Here is a 14,816-nt window from a genome sequence, read left to right on the forward strand (position 1 = left end):
AAGAAAGCCAAGACTAGCAAAATTGATTGCCCTTCCTCAGTTACTCTCTCAGTTGAAGGCTGTAATCTGTTCTGCCCTATTCTCTACAACTCGAGATTCTGCTAACTGGACCAGCGTTGAGACACGCAAGCTTCCGTGCAGACTTCAGTTATAGTGAGAATCTCTTAAAAATTTCAGCATTCCTCATTAATAGCATAAGTTCTACCATTAGTTCTACAATACCATTAGTTCTACCATTAAGTTCCACAATAGTTCTATCATTCAACTAATTCGAAAATGTTTTCAAATCCACTTCTAGTGCTCGTCTAGATAGCCAACTGAACATGCCTGTCAAATTCCACTAGGGGTATTCACAATGTTGTTTCAGCCAGGTAGTGCTATTTGCTAACTCTGGATTGTGAACGCCCCATCTAAGAACCATCTGCTATTAGCCAAGGTCTATAAATACAGGTCATGACACTCGTGTTCCTTATGGAGCGGCCATTTTATGGAGTCTTTATGGCGGTACATTTGAAAATCCAATCTAATTCAATTTGCTCTTAACAATATTCTATTTCAGATAATATGTGAATTCAGGTTTTCAATTTTTTAATAATGAAATCCCAATAATAAATGCTCCAATTATTCATTTATTTATTATTAAAATTGTTCTTATTCTAGTAACTTAAGGATTATGATTCGTAAGGCATTGGGACAAGACAGAAATATGCGAGGACAACTTCAAAAAGAGTTTTTTTTATTTATTCATTCATTTTCTTTACATACAAAGGCTCACAGAGATCCATAAAGAGCCTTATTTACACAATTAAATGAAACAACAATTTAATTTATATACATTTGAAATATAGTAGATGAAGAAAAAAAAGCAAAAAGCATTTACATAGTTGAAATAAACAAATTAATTACATTCATATAAAGGAAAATGTGAAAAGAAAGCAAAAAGCGTTTACTCAGAATAATCAGATTGATTTCATTATTATAAAGAAAAATGTGAAAAGAAAGAAGGTAAAACAATCCTTTCCAAAGATTCTAGAGGAAAATACAATTTAAAAAAAACGATTTAAGGATTACAATAAAGAAAATAATAACTAATAAAAAAAAGCCAAGCAAACAGAAGAAGAAAAGTCTTAAACTTTTCCAGAGAGTTCCATCCAGAGTTCACAAAACAACTCATCTCAAAAACGAGCGTCTTATGATAGATTCAGTTCACAATGTTTTTTATATTCATTGAATGAGTTCGAAAAAGGATCAATGTGTTCATTCAAGCTATTAAACAGTCGTGAGGTTTTATAAAGAAATGAGTTGTAATGATGGTTTGTTCTAGCAAAGGGAATCTCGAGCAATATATTCCTATATTGTTTTAAGTTTCCAATCAATTGAATCTAAAAATAACAATCCAGTTCCCAGTTGGAATCTAAATATTATTATTCTGTCAGAAAAAAATATTTTACAATGAAAAGCCAAGCAATATAACAAAATAACACATCATGTTGTTCAATCTATAATGATAGCATCTGGAAAACTTGAAAATTATTGGTGAACTGGAACCCCATAAAATGGCGATTTTGCAATGCATCACGGGATTGTGTCATGACCTGTATTTATAGAACTTGCTATTAGCGATCCAAGCGGATAATTTGTGTAACTTGAAGTTAATGTGAAAAAGTAAGATCACAGTATCTATTCTATCTATTCAGTATCTATTCAGAATAGTTTTAACAGAGATAGCTAGAGTTAGCGGACTCAAACCTGTGCTATCTGCTATCTCGTCTGTTAATTTTTTTCTAACCTACCACTAATAGCATTGAGTTAACACAGACTTAGCATTTGTTTTTCACTTTTTGTGTGGTTGAGAAGTTGATATTGTGGTAATTATTCATATTGAATGAAAAATACTAAGAAATTGTCAAAAACCACAGATTTATTGATATTTAGAAAGACCGGTTTCGGTTATTACACCATTGTCACCATTGTCAATCTCTGATAAACGACTTAGCAAATAGCTGGAGTTAGCGAATAGCTCGACTTAGCCAGCTAACTTCAACATTGTGAATACCCCTAGTTGGGGTTATTAGTTGATTTTTGGTTTATAAGGATGTGCATGGGAGTGAATCTGTCAAAATTGTACTGTTTTTAGCTCAGTATACTTCCAGTATTTTTGAAGACTGAGTTGCTGAATATTATTCATTGATCTTATAAATAGATTGATATCTAAAGGTGCATACTTGAAACTTTGCGCCACAAATACACTCATTCCACTTTCCATCAACAAATCTAGCCGGCTTACTGTTTCTGTACAAATACAGATAATATAATTCATAACGGGGCACCTAGCTTCGCTTGTTATTTATTCATCGATTTCGATAATTCGAACACAATTGTTTAAAATGATTGGGGAAGGACTAACAGACACAGCCCAAAACTGTTTCTTCCCGAATTTTGATTCATACACTATAAATAGTCCAGAAAGTAGGTTATGTTCCATACACTTGAATTCAGGTTCAATTTTCTGTTCAAACATTTGAAAACAAAAAAGCTATAATTTGGATTATTTACAAACCAAATTGAATAACAAAATAACACTCACTAATCACTTGAAATTGTCGAATGATGATCAACTTTGAAAATAATTATGACAAAGACCTTAAAGAGATATAGACCCACAATGCCTATGCCTTCCCAATGATAGCTCTTACTTGAAATTGAAGGCCGCCATTGGGATATTTTAGCACGAGATATTATATATATATAATATTAGTAATACAATAGATCACAAAGGCATTGGTGGCATTGGTATGTAATAATCTTATGGGTTGCCCCCTCAATGGCGGATTTCAATTCCAAGTACGACACTAGCGCTGCATGTGAGTCTATGCATCTTTAAGGTCTTTGAATTATGATATACTCTAGTTTAGGAGGATTATCATGTCATGTCAACAAATCAGATTAATGTTGATCAAGTTGATTGAATTGTCTAGCTTGATAACATTCCTCGCTGATTGATTATGATTACACAGCTGGAAATAATAAATTCTGTCTCTCTCCCACACAGGCACACGCATCTTCTGTTATCGAGAGACGACGAAATTATCATCTGTTTTTTCAAGGATGAAGTATCTTTTTCATGTCCTCCAGCGAGTTTTCCCAGGGATGAGACCTACAGCTGTACCCCACGCGCCTATCCATGTTTTGAGAAACCGCGCACCTACTGGAGAGTTAATACGATAAACAAGATTATCAATCCAAAATAGACTATGGATCACTCACGTGTTCATGAGAATTGTGGAGTTTTGGCTGAAAAAAATCTCTAACCAATACCCAATATCGGGGGACCGAGCTTTGCTCTGGAGTGTAAAAGTATAGGAAATTTGTAACGAAATATTGAATTTAAAGTTAATATTTATTTATTCATTTCCTCAGTCGTACAATTAGTTTTACAGTTATATGAGGAGGCACAACATGCTTATGCCCAAAACTGTCCCATTTCAAATTTATACTACAGTCCAAATCAAAATCTAGGTTGAGCTACTATCACTCATCAAAATAACAATTTATTCACACTTCAAAAAACAAACAAATCATCAATTTTAAATAGATATACTGTACTATGAATTCGATTTACTATGTTTGCTACAATATTTGTTAATATACTATGTACTATTATACACTAACAGCATCTAGTTACTATTTTGGACTTTCTGAAGTAAACATGTTTTCTAAATAAGAAAAGAGAAATAAACGAACATAAGTTTCTCTTGCTGAATTTTTCTTCTCGTGAGATCAGCTGGATGATCCCACACACATGCGCTTGTTCACTCTCTTCCATTACGGTATCGACAGAAGACAAAATTTCCAGCCGTTTTTCCAAGGACGTATTTATCCTTTTAATATCCTTCAGCGAGTTATCCAAGGGATGAAACCCAGTGCAATCGAATTTTTATATCATAAACCTACTATATTCCAAATTCTGTGAAAATCGTTAGAACCGTTTTCGAGATCCGTTGGACATAAATAACCATATAATCAAATAACCAGATATAAAAATATAAACATATATACAGAAATTGCCTGCTCAATATAATATCATGATAAGCATTCTTTCTGCATCAGCTGATGGAAAGTGGATTGTGCGTGTTCGTGGCGCATGAGTATGTACATACCTACCACTAATAGCATTGAGTTAACACAAATTTAGCAAAATTTTTTCCACTTTTTGTGTAGTTGAGAAGTTGATATTGTGATAATTATTCATATTGGATGGAAAAGATTAAGAAATTGTCAAAAACTACAGATTTATTGATATTCAGAAAGACCGGTTTCGGTTAACAGAAATTGTTCGCTTAATATAATTGGATAATAAGCATTCTTTCTGCATCAGCTGATGAAAAGTGGATTGTGCGTGTTCGTGGAGCATGAGTCTGTACATACCTACCAATATATGAGTAAATCCCAACCAATATAAACAAAATTGCCCACTAAAATGAACTTGATTCCTGAAGAGGGTGAGCCCTCTCTATTCAAGAGAGATTACTTGTCTCTCTTGTACTCTTAACTGTCTCTCTCTCTTTCACTCTCTGTCTACTATCTGCGTGGAGAATCACATATCTTTGATGATAATGAACTGAACTTATGCTCGCTAATGTAGGCCACCCGGCAACAGTATTCAAGTAAGGAGAATGCCCTCACATGCCTACCATGAATACATACATGAATACACACATTCACTCACTCATAGAAGCGCCTCTACGTTCGCTCACACTCAATGCCGACGTAAATCATTCTCGATCCTCACTCCACTACCTCCTCATCCTTCAGATCCTCCTTCTCCTTCTACTACTAGCTTCTTCCTCCTCCTTCTCCTCCTCCTGTTTCTCCTACTCCTCCGCCACCCTACTCTACAACCACTCAATGACAACGTAAATCATTCTTGCTCCTCACTTACCCCCCCCTATACATCCTCCTTCTCATCTTCCTCCTCCTTTTCATTTATTCATTTATTTATTCATTCATTTCATTGACAATTACAAATCATAATTATTATAAATATAATATTATGATTGGGAGAAGACAACACGCATAGCCCAAAACTGTCTTCTCCCAAATTTTTACAAATAAATGTTTCAAAAATTCAAATTCAAAATCATTTATTTGCCAATTATAAAGATAACAATAATGAATAAAACAAATACTTCATACTTATACAGAATAAAAATAAAATGTTAACTTAAAATTTAATTGGCGTTGCCAGCAAAACCTAAGTTTGTGTGCTAGCATACATTCAAAAAGAATGAGGTTAAGTTTTCACTTTCACTTCAAAAAGTCCAATTTCCACTTCAAAACTAATGACTAATCTAGAAATTTTGAATTTTGATATTTAAAAACTGATTTTCCTCCTTCTACTCCTCCTCCTCATCCTCTACCTCCTTCTTCTCCCACTCTCGGTCGTGTGTTGATGGGAAGGATATTATTTTATATCCTTTTCGAAGAATCGACAATTATTTGTTGAAACACCGCCGATTTATGAAGTTACATTATAATTTTATATTATTGTTATTCTCATTGCATTTTATCTTTATTCTCATAGATTAATTTTTCATACTTTGTAAAATTCGTTGAATAATTAGCATTACCGTCATTTGATGTAAATTAGTGTATAAGTCGGTAAATATTGTAACATACATAAATAAAGAAATCTAATCCAATCTAATCCTTCTTCTCCTCCACCTCCTCCTCTACCACTTCCTCCTCCTTTCTCTCCTCATTCTCCTCCTACTACTCTTCCTTCTACTCCTCCTCTTCCAACTTCTCCGTCTACTTTCACTCCGCGTCCTAATCCTCCTCTTCCTCCTCCTTTTCCTGCTCCGCCTATTCCACCACGTCCTTCATCTCCTTTTTCTCGTTTTCCTCTAAAACCTCCTTCTCCTCCTAATCCTCCTCCCACTCCTCCTATTCCCACTTCTCTGCCACCTCTTAATCCGCGTCCTACTCCTCCTCCTTCTCCTCCTCCTCCTCTTTCTCCTGCTCCTCCTATTCCACTACGTCCACATGGATGCAAATAACAACTTTTCTTTCCTCCAATATTGCTAATGTGATCTAGTATAATGTTGATAGCTTAATATATACTATATTATTTTCTTCGATATTTGTAATTGATCAATACTAGTGCAGAACTGTTAAATAATTATTATTCATCTCATAAGATTGATTTAATTTTATTTTCAATTTTTGTAAATGTTACCATAGGCAACAGCTTAGTAACAATTATCAATAAATATATTTATCTATATATCTATCTATCTATCTACGCCCTTCATCACCTTCTTCTCGTTTTCCTCTATTCCCTCTCCTCCTCCTCCTGCTCCTCCTCATGCTTCTTTCACCCTCTACTCCTCATCCTCCTCCTACTACTCCTCTTCCCACTCCTCCGCCTCCTATGACTCCGCGTCCTACACCTCCTCCTTCCCCAATTCTTCCTCCTTCTCCTTGTCCTCCTATTCCACTACGACCTTCATATCCTTTCTCTCATTTTCCTTTAACGCATTCCGCTCCTCCTCTTACTTCTCCCCCTCCTTTACCTCCTCCTCTTCATCCTTCTCATCCTCCTCCTCCTCCTACTCCTCACCCCACTCTTCCTTCTCCTCCACACACTTCCGACAGTATCCCATTCCTGATACATCACTGATAGACCCTCTTCATAACGTAAATCATTCTCTCACTCCTCCTCCTTCTCCTACTCCTTCTTCTATCACTCCTCCCCCACCTCATCATCCTCCTCCACAAAAGCTACCTCAACAAAACCAGACGCTTATTCATGTTTAGCATGGAGAGGCAACTTGTTCCCAAGTCTATGGCCTGTCAAAGCCTCCATGATTTGTGGCCTATCACAATATACTAAGTGGTTATGACTGAGAAAAGTGGCCAGACTTTAGAGAGAGTCTTGGGGCGGAAGTTTGCTTCATCTTCACTGTGAGGTTACCTACTGGACTTTATATGATATTAAAGTTCATTCATTAATTTATTGATTAAATAAAACGTATTTAATATTTCGAATCACTGCTACGCAAGGAATAATTCCCTCATACATCATTCCCTCCTCCCCAATATTATTCTATTAAACGATGAGAATTGAGTGGTTGAAGAGTCTTATGTAGTCTTATGAGATATAGTGAGGTCCACGTTATAATGACAGTAGAGAAAGATTTCATCTCGAAATATGAAATGTGAAAGTGCATCGGAGTCTTGAATGGCATTTTGGTTTAGCCAGCTTCCCAAGTCAGCTGTACTTGACTGGCTGGCTACTGACGGAGATAGCACTATAGTGAGGTCCACGTTATAATGGTAGTGGAGAATATGATAGGAGAACAGCGTTGCCTATCCTCGGTCTTGTAAATGCCTTCTATAGACGGTAACTGGTACAGGTTTATCCATGTAATATTAACTGTTTATTCTCGTATAATTTATAATCAATTTATATTCTATTGAAAAAGAAATTATAGACTATTTCTCAATAATTTCCTAACGAACTTTCATAACTGAGATGAAATATTTTGTTATACCATTACTAATTCTACATTGTTTAAAGACGATCTGGCAACAGAGCAAAGCGATAAAGAGATAGCACTATCCGCTTTGTTGGATGATAGACAAGGATAACAATACCATTGATAATCAAACAGTGCCATTATAACGTGGACCTCATTATAGTTATATAGTATCCGAACTCTATGAAGAGAGAGTGAGGGAACAAGACTAAAAGAGTACGATCCTATCTATTCTGGTTGAATGATATAGATTTTTGATATATTCCTTCAATCTTGGATTTCTTGAGGTCCCACATGGACCTGCAATATTATTCTTGAATTAAAGTTGAAAAAGTTGCTTGTCCTAGTATACAACTATATGGTAGCCTTTCCAAACAACGAAAACCAGAATTCACTCTCAAAACTCTCTACAGTAATCGTCAAATCACGTTTTTTGAGAGAAAGTTATTAATAATTGAATAAAATTAACACTTTGCACAGAGATGTTGTGGAATTTCTCCATATTAAGGTGAAATATAAAGATGTTGTCAATTCCACAAAGTTTTTATTTGAGTCCAAACTAGTTTCGATGCACTTGGCATCTACCACTGATGATGATGCCAAGTGCATCGAAACTAGTTTGGACTCAAATAAAAACTTTGTGGAATTGACAACATCTTTCTATTTCACCTTAATATGGAGAAATTTCACAACATCTCTGTGCATCTACCACGTAGATGCCAAGTGCATCGAAACCAGTTTGGACTCAAATAAAAACTTTGTGGAATTGACAACATCTTTCTATTTCACCCTAATATGGAGAAATTTCACAACATCTCTGTGCATCTACCACGTAGATGCCAAGTGCATCGAAACTAGTTTGGACTCAAATAAAAACTTTGTGGAATTGACAACATCTTTCTATTTCACCTTAATATGGAGAAATTTCACAACATCTCTGTGCATCTACCACGTAGATGCCAAGTGCATCGAAACTAGTTTGGACTCAAATAAAAACTTTGTGGAATTGACAACATCTTTCTATTTCACCTTAATATGGAGAAATTTCACAACATCTCTGTGCATCTACCACGTAGATGCCAAGTGCATCGAAACTAGTTTGGACTCAAATAAAAACTTTGTGGAATTAACAACATCTTTCTATTTCACCTTAATAATTGAATAATTTAAAAGTTGGAATAGTTGTTCATTCTAGTATAAAAATATATGCTAGCCTTTCAAAACAAAACGAAAATTCACAACTTTCTACTGTAATCGTGAATTTACTTATTTTGAGAGAAAATTCATTGATAATTGAATAGAAGTTGAATGATTGAAAAGTTGAAATAGTTTCTTGTTTTAGTATAAATCTATATGCTAGCCTTTCTAAACTACAATAAACAAAATTTACAACTTTCTAACTTCCTCAACTAAGAAATCGTCAATTCACCTTAAGTTAAGAAGGAAGTCATTTATAATATTATCAGTGGACTACATATCAATCATCAAGACATTTCTGAGTGGAGAAAATTAAAGCTCCCATCTGTCATCAACTGTTGACAGTTATAATTATTATATAATGATGGCAGTACAATTTAATTATGGTCAGTAATTTGTCTTCAACATCTATTCTATCAACAACGTACACTGGTGATACAATTTACATATAATATTCAAAGAACTAATTGAAAGAGAGCATGAAAAATGGAAAAATCGCCCTTTGTTTACCGAATAAAATGCAACGACAGACAATTTTGAAAAGAACTGTGCTCATGTGTAGACAAATCAATGGCTCCATTTATTTCCGAGCTGAATAGAACAGATTTTAATTGTACGGAGATTGACTTTCAATTCGCTCTCAACAGGCAGCACTACAGTGGAATTCACTCTCAACTGTCAGCTTCACTTACTGACTACATTTACGCTTTCCATCTATCCAATGCTGCCAGGCCAAAATCAGCCTCACCATGGAATTATGTGCGCGGAAAGCTGAGCGCTTTTTTGTCTGGAGTGAAAATCACTTCATCATTCGTTAACGCTTTTTATTATTATTTTGGCGGCCCATTCTTTTCAGGGAAGGGTTGGAGGGGAGAAGGGGATTTCCCTGTGGGATGTGGGAAGGTGTAGGAATGGGGAATTATCAAGGGAATGGGTTGGCAACGCGTGGCACCTAGAGAGCCCATTCCATTATAAATTTCAATTAAGCCGTGATTTCAAAGAATAGTGGTGCATAATCCTCTCCCACTTCCTCTTTCTCGCACCTCTCCACTTCTCCTCTCCTCATCATCTTCTTCCCTACCTTTTTTCTTCTCCCCCTCCTCTTCACACCCTCCTCACACCCCCTAACACCCTCTTCTAGGTAACGCCAAAAAAAAGCCTGAATGTGTCTCTGACCTTTTATACCCAGACACCTCCAGGTTTGAAGAGGCTGTGAAGTTAATAAAAAAGGTAATTTCCTCTGTGAAATACGCGGCTAGTTTGTAGAAGATTTGAGAAAGTTGAGTCATCTTGATGACCTGGGAAATTGTGGGAGAATGTGACATAGTACAGGGAAATTGTGTGAAAGTGTAGGGAAAGAGTGGGAAAATTGTGGAAAAATGTAGGAGAGTGTGGGAAAGGATGGGAAACAGGTTAACCTGTGGTTAACGCCATGTCTAATCGTTCAGATTGTTGTAAAATAGAATATAATTTCAAGTTTATCAGTACTATTTTCTCCTGAATGATAGACTACTCTGCTACGCAATTATTACAAACCATTCAAGAAAAAATGTAAGCGAATGTAGTTTGAAATGACCTTGAGGCGTATATTTGAATTTGAATATGAGTTTATTACTCATCGCATGTACAAAATAAAACGTTTTGGCAATCGTCACACATTACAGAACATAAAAATCACAACAAAAAGTCATTCAGGACATAAAAACACTTATCACCCAGCCAGCCCTTAATTCTTTCTTGAGCCGCACTCTATTGTCATTGTCCTTAAGATGATGCGGCAGGGAGTTGATAATTTTTTGGCTAATATGGAATGGATTTTTCTTGTACAACGATGTCCTATGTTGTTGTATTGAGACACGATGCGTCGTGATATGACGTGACTCCCGTCACATACTAATATTATATGAGTGTTATATGATGCACATACTAATATTATATGAGTGTTATCATACTATAATGCTCATTATCATGATATACTCATTTTCACTTTCCTTGCCCTATTACCATAGGTAAGGAAAGTATTGCTTTCCAAAAAAAAATTAAGGTACCCACATTTCTAAATTTCTATACGTTTCAAGGTCTCCTGAGTCCAAAAAAGTGGTTTTTGGGTATTGGTCTGTATGTATGTATGTGTGTGTGTGTGTGTGTGTGTGTGTGTGTGTGTGTGTGTGTTTGAGTGTATGTGCGTCTGTGTACACGATATCTCATCTCCCAATTAACGGAATGTCTTGAAATTTGTTGGCGGAAATGTTGTCAAAAACAGGGTTTTTCGCGATTTTCTCGAAAACGGTTTCAACGATTTTGATCAACTTCATACCTTGAAAAGTCATTGTTAAGCTCTATCAACTGCCACAAGTCCCAATTTCAGGAGCACCGCCCCATCTATGCAATGTTTGATTTTAGATTCCCAATTATCAGGCTTCAGATACAATTTGAATTAAAAATTTACAGTGGAAAAGATTGAGCATGAAAATCTCTACTTCTAATGTTCAGTAACATTCTCACCTAAAATTTAAAATAAGCGCGAAATTCGAAAAATATGATTATTCATTTGCAAACTGTTGGCAACTGTTGATTCTATTAAATCATTCAATATGAAGAGATAGCAGAATTCGTGTGTCTGCAGCGCTATTGTCCTGTCACCAGCTGGCTCAGATCTTGAAATAGTAGACTTGAGATGCGCGTGAACACTAGCGTCAGGTGATGATTTTTCATAACGGCAAGGAAAGTTGTGTGAGTGCGCCACACCAGATTTTTTCACAATATAATGCTCACACGTGCTAGCTTTGTCTAAAAATAAGCTCGAAATTCGAGAAAATATGATTATTCATTTGCAAACTGTTGGCAACTGTTGATTCTATTAAATCATTCACAATGAAGAGATAGCAGAATTCGTGTTCTGCAGCGCTATTGTCCTGTCACCAGCTGGCTCAGATCTTAGAATAGTAGACTAGAGATGCACGTGAACACTAGCGTCAGGTGATGATTTTTCATAACGGCAAGGAAAGTTGTTTGAGTGCGCCACACCAGATTTTATCACAATATAATGCTCACACGTGCTAGCTTTGTCTCAATGTGAACATTTTAATGATTATCATAATAATGATATTAACTTATCTAGCAGACTCTAGTCACACCACGTCACGTCTTAATATGCGACTAGCCTAAAGCCAGTTACACACACCGATTTTTCACCGATTTTTGGACGCACGATTTTCTTCCGTCCCTATGAATTCTTTTAGATTGAACAGATTATGTCAAACAGATGATGTTTGTCAAGTTCTGTTCAATCTAGTATAAGGACGACAAAGAATCGTACGTCCAAAAATCGATGTGTGGTAGCAGGCCTTAAGCCCTGCACACACACATCGATTTTTGTTCGTACGATATTTTGCCACCCTTATGAATTCTTTCAGATTAAACGGAAGTTGACAAACATCATCTGTTATTCTAATAGAATTTATAAAACGGCAAAAAATCGAACGTACAAAAGTCTATGTGTGTTAGGCCAGTTACAAACACTCATCGATTTCTGCCGTCCTTATGAATTCTATAAGATTAAACAGATAATGTCAAACAGGTCATGTTTGTCGATTTCCATTTAATCTGCTAAAATTCATAAGGACGGAACAAATTGAACGTCCAAAAATTGATGTGTTTGTAAAAGGCTTACATCTACCTATTGTAAGTCAGTATCAACTAGGGATGGGTATCGATACATCGATGTTTAAAAACATCGATGTTTCTACATCAAACATAGATGTTTTTAACATCGATGTTTACTGTTCGATGTTTTTTACTTATCGATGGTTTTAACTAGACATCGGTCAACCGATGTTTTTCACAACTAAGAAGTAAAAACAATTCTAATTTTTTTAATTTTATTCGTGTTTTTTATTTTATTTTTTGAGAGGATTATCTTGAGAGGAAGAGTAACTTTTTCTAGATGCTAGAATAGTAACGAAATATAATCATTATCTTTGTCATGTTTAGAGTTGATGAATCTTTCTTGTAACAACCTGACTTCAATTATTCAAAAGACTGTTACTTGATACAAGTCCAAAATTTCTGTAATTCCAGTTAGTAACTGTTAAAATATTAAAACAATAGCTCTAGATAAAATTGTAGTTACTTCAGAAGCTCTATTTGTACTTTTTCGAAATTTATGAAAAATATATACCAATAACTCAATCAACTTCCGAAATAATAATTGACCTCCAATCTATATACCAAAATAATAAACTAACTTAATTCTCTGTGAGCTTATCAACAGAAGTGATGTGGGTTCAATTAAATTGATTTCAACCTATTTTATCATTTTCAAAATAATAAGTGCAAAGTATCATATTATACTGCATATTATATCATTTTCACTGTATTAATATGAATACTAATGAAAATCTATTCATCCATCGTTTCTGACATGTCTTTTGAGTATTTATTCTTTCAAAATTATTTGATCATTCTTTTCATCCATTTAATAAAAAAAGTAATATTAATAGTTCAACTTTATTCTCTTCACAAAATTTGGACTATAGAATACCGTCTTAATTCGTTTCATATCAAACAAGAATTCAAATCTATGAAACAATATTTAAGAATATTGGATTTTCTTTTTTAAATTCGATTTCCGTTACTAAACGTCAAGTCTGATTACCTACAAACATTTAAAAACTTTCAGTTTGGCTGCAGCTGCCAATCAATAATATTTCGTCATTGTTAACTACTTTTCAAAAGCTCTGTTCCTTTCTTTTATATGTACGTAAAAAATGAAATTGATTTTCACTATCTGAGTCACTCTAAGGACATTGTAATAGTCTTCATAGTATCATCCGCAAAAACGTAGGGCGGCGATACATCAATGTTTAAAAACATCGATGTTTGAAAACATCGATGTTTTTCACTTATCGATGTTAAGGTGAAGAAACATCGATGTTCAAAACATCGATGTTTTGTCTTCCGATACCCATCCCTAGTATCAACTACATATCATAGCTGCTTTGAATGCATTCATTTCCAAACAAGCTCTTACCAGATGAACAAAATGATCCTCACCCATCAAAATCTACTGGATTCCCTGTATTCCTTCTTGGATAGCCAGAGTTTTCGTCCTTTATTTCGCATACATTTCGCCATGAAACCAACACATAAGGCATGGTGAAGCTTTCACAAATTCATTTCAACTGCAAGCTCTAAGCCTTGAATTACATGAGAATCCAATCTGGATAAAGTTATCAAGCGTAACAGAGTTGGTCAAGCAGTTCAACCAAAGTAGATTCACTTAATACTGTCAGATTTATCTGTGAATAGCACCAATGCTTTTCTTTCAAACAATACTGCCAGTGAGAATAAAATAACTTCCCTTGCTTTGGGCTCTACAGTATTATTTGAACTCCAGCAGCCATTTCTAAACATCAGAGATCTCGGAGCTGTGTTTCATTTGGATAACAACACGAAACAACATGAAAACAACATAAAACAACACAAAACAACATAAAACAACATAAAAACAACATGAAACAACACAAAACAGTTGTGGTGAATAGAATGGAAAAGATGTGCAATTTTCGAAATGAAATAAAAAAATTCTCTATTGGGCGGAGTTGAGACTTTAGAACTACTGTATTCAAAATGATTCTAAAATCGAATTGGAGGTCGAAAAATATTGATTCTGATTTGTTTACTCATACAGGAGAAAGAGGTACCTAATCAACGTGCAATAATTGATAATTATTCTTGGAAATGTCATGAAGTGTACAGGTACAGTCCAGTACCTGGTGCTGCCTAACGGCAGAATTGAGGACTACACCAGTAGGCGTCCCAATCCACCAATTAGAAGAGAGTATGGGGACCTGAGAGGCGTGGCTTACTACCATTGGTCCATTATTCAATCATTCCTGCAGTCTTCCACACTCTCACTAACTCTGTCACTCTCTCACTCAAACTCTTTCTCCCTCTCTCTAATTAGAGGATATATTTATCCTCTTCGAAGTCTTCGGGGTGATTTATTTATTTAGGATTTTCGTTAAATAATAATTATATTTTGATCAGCATTTGAATAAATGCATTCTCTATTTA

At 35.1% G+C, this 14,816-nt stretch overlaps 1 protein-coding gene across 2 annotated transcripts in view; it reads right to left on the reverse strand.

The window, feature by feature from the left end:
- The window catches only part of LOC120350775 (UV excision repair protein RAD23 homolog B-like), a 259,105-nt gene that overhangs the window by 217,196 nt on the left and 27,093 nt on the right, over positions 1 to 14,816 (reverse strand). The window lies entirely within an intron of this gene.

This window comes from Nilaparvata lugens, chromosome 4, assembly GCF_014356525.2.
Source record: "Nilaparvata lugens isolate BPH chromosome 4, ASM1435652v1, whole genome shotgun sequence".
NCBI classification, from domain to species: domain Eukaryota; kingdom Metazoa; phylum Arthropoda; class Insecta; order Hemiptera; family Delphacidae; genus Nilaparvata; species Nilaparvata lugens.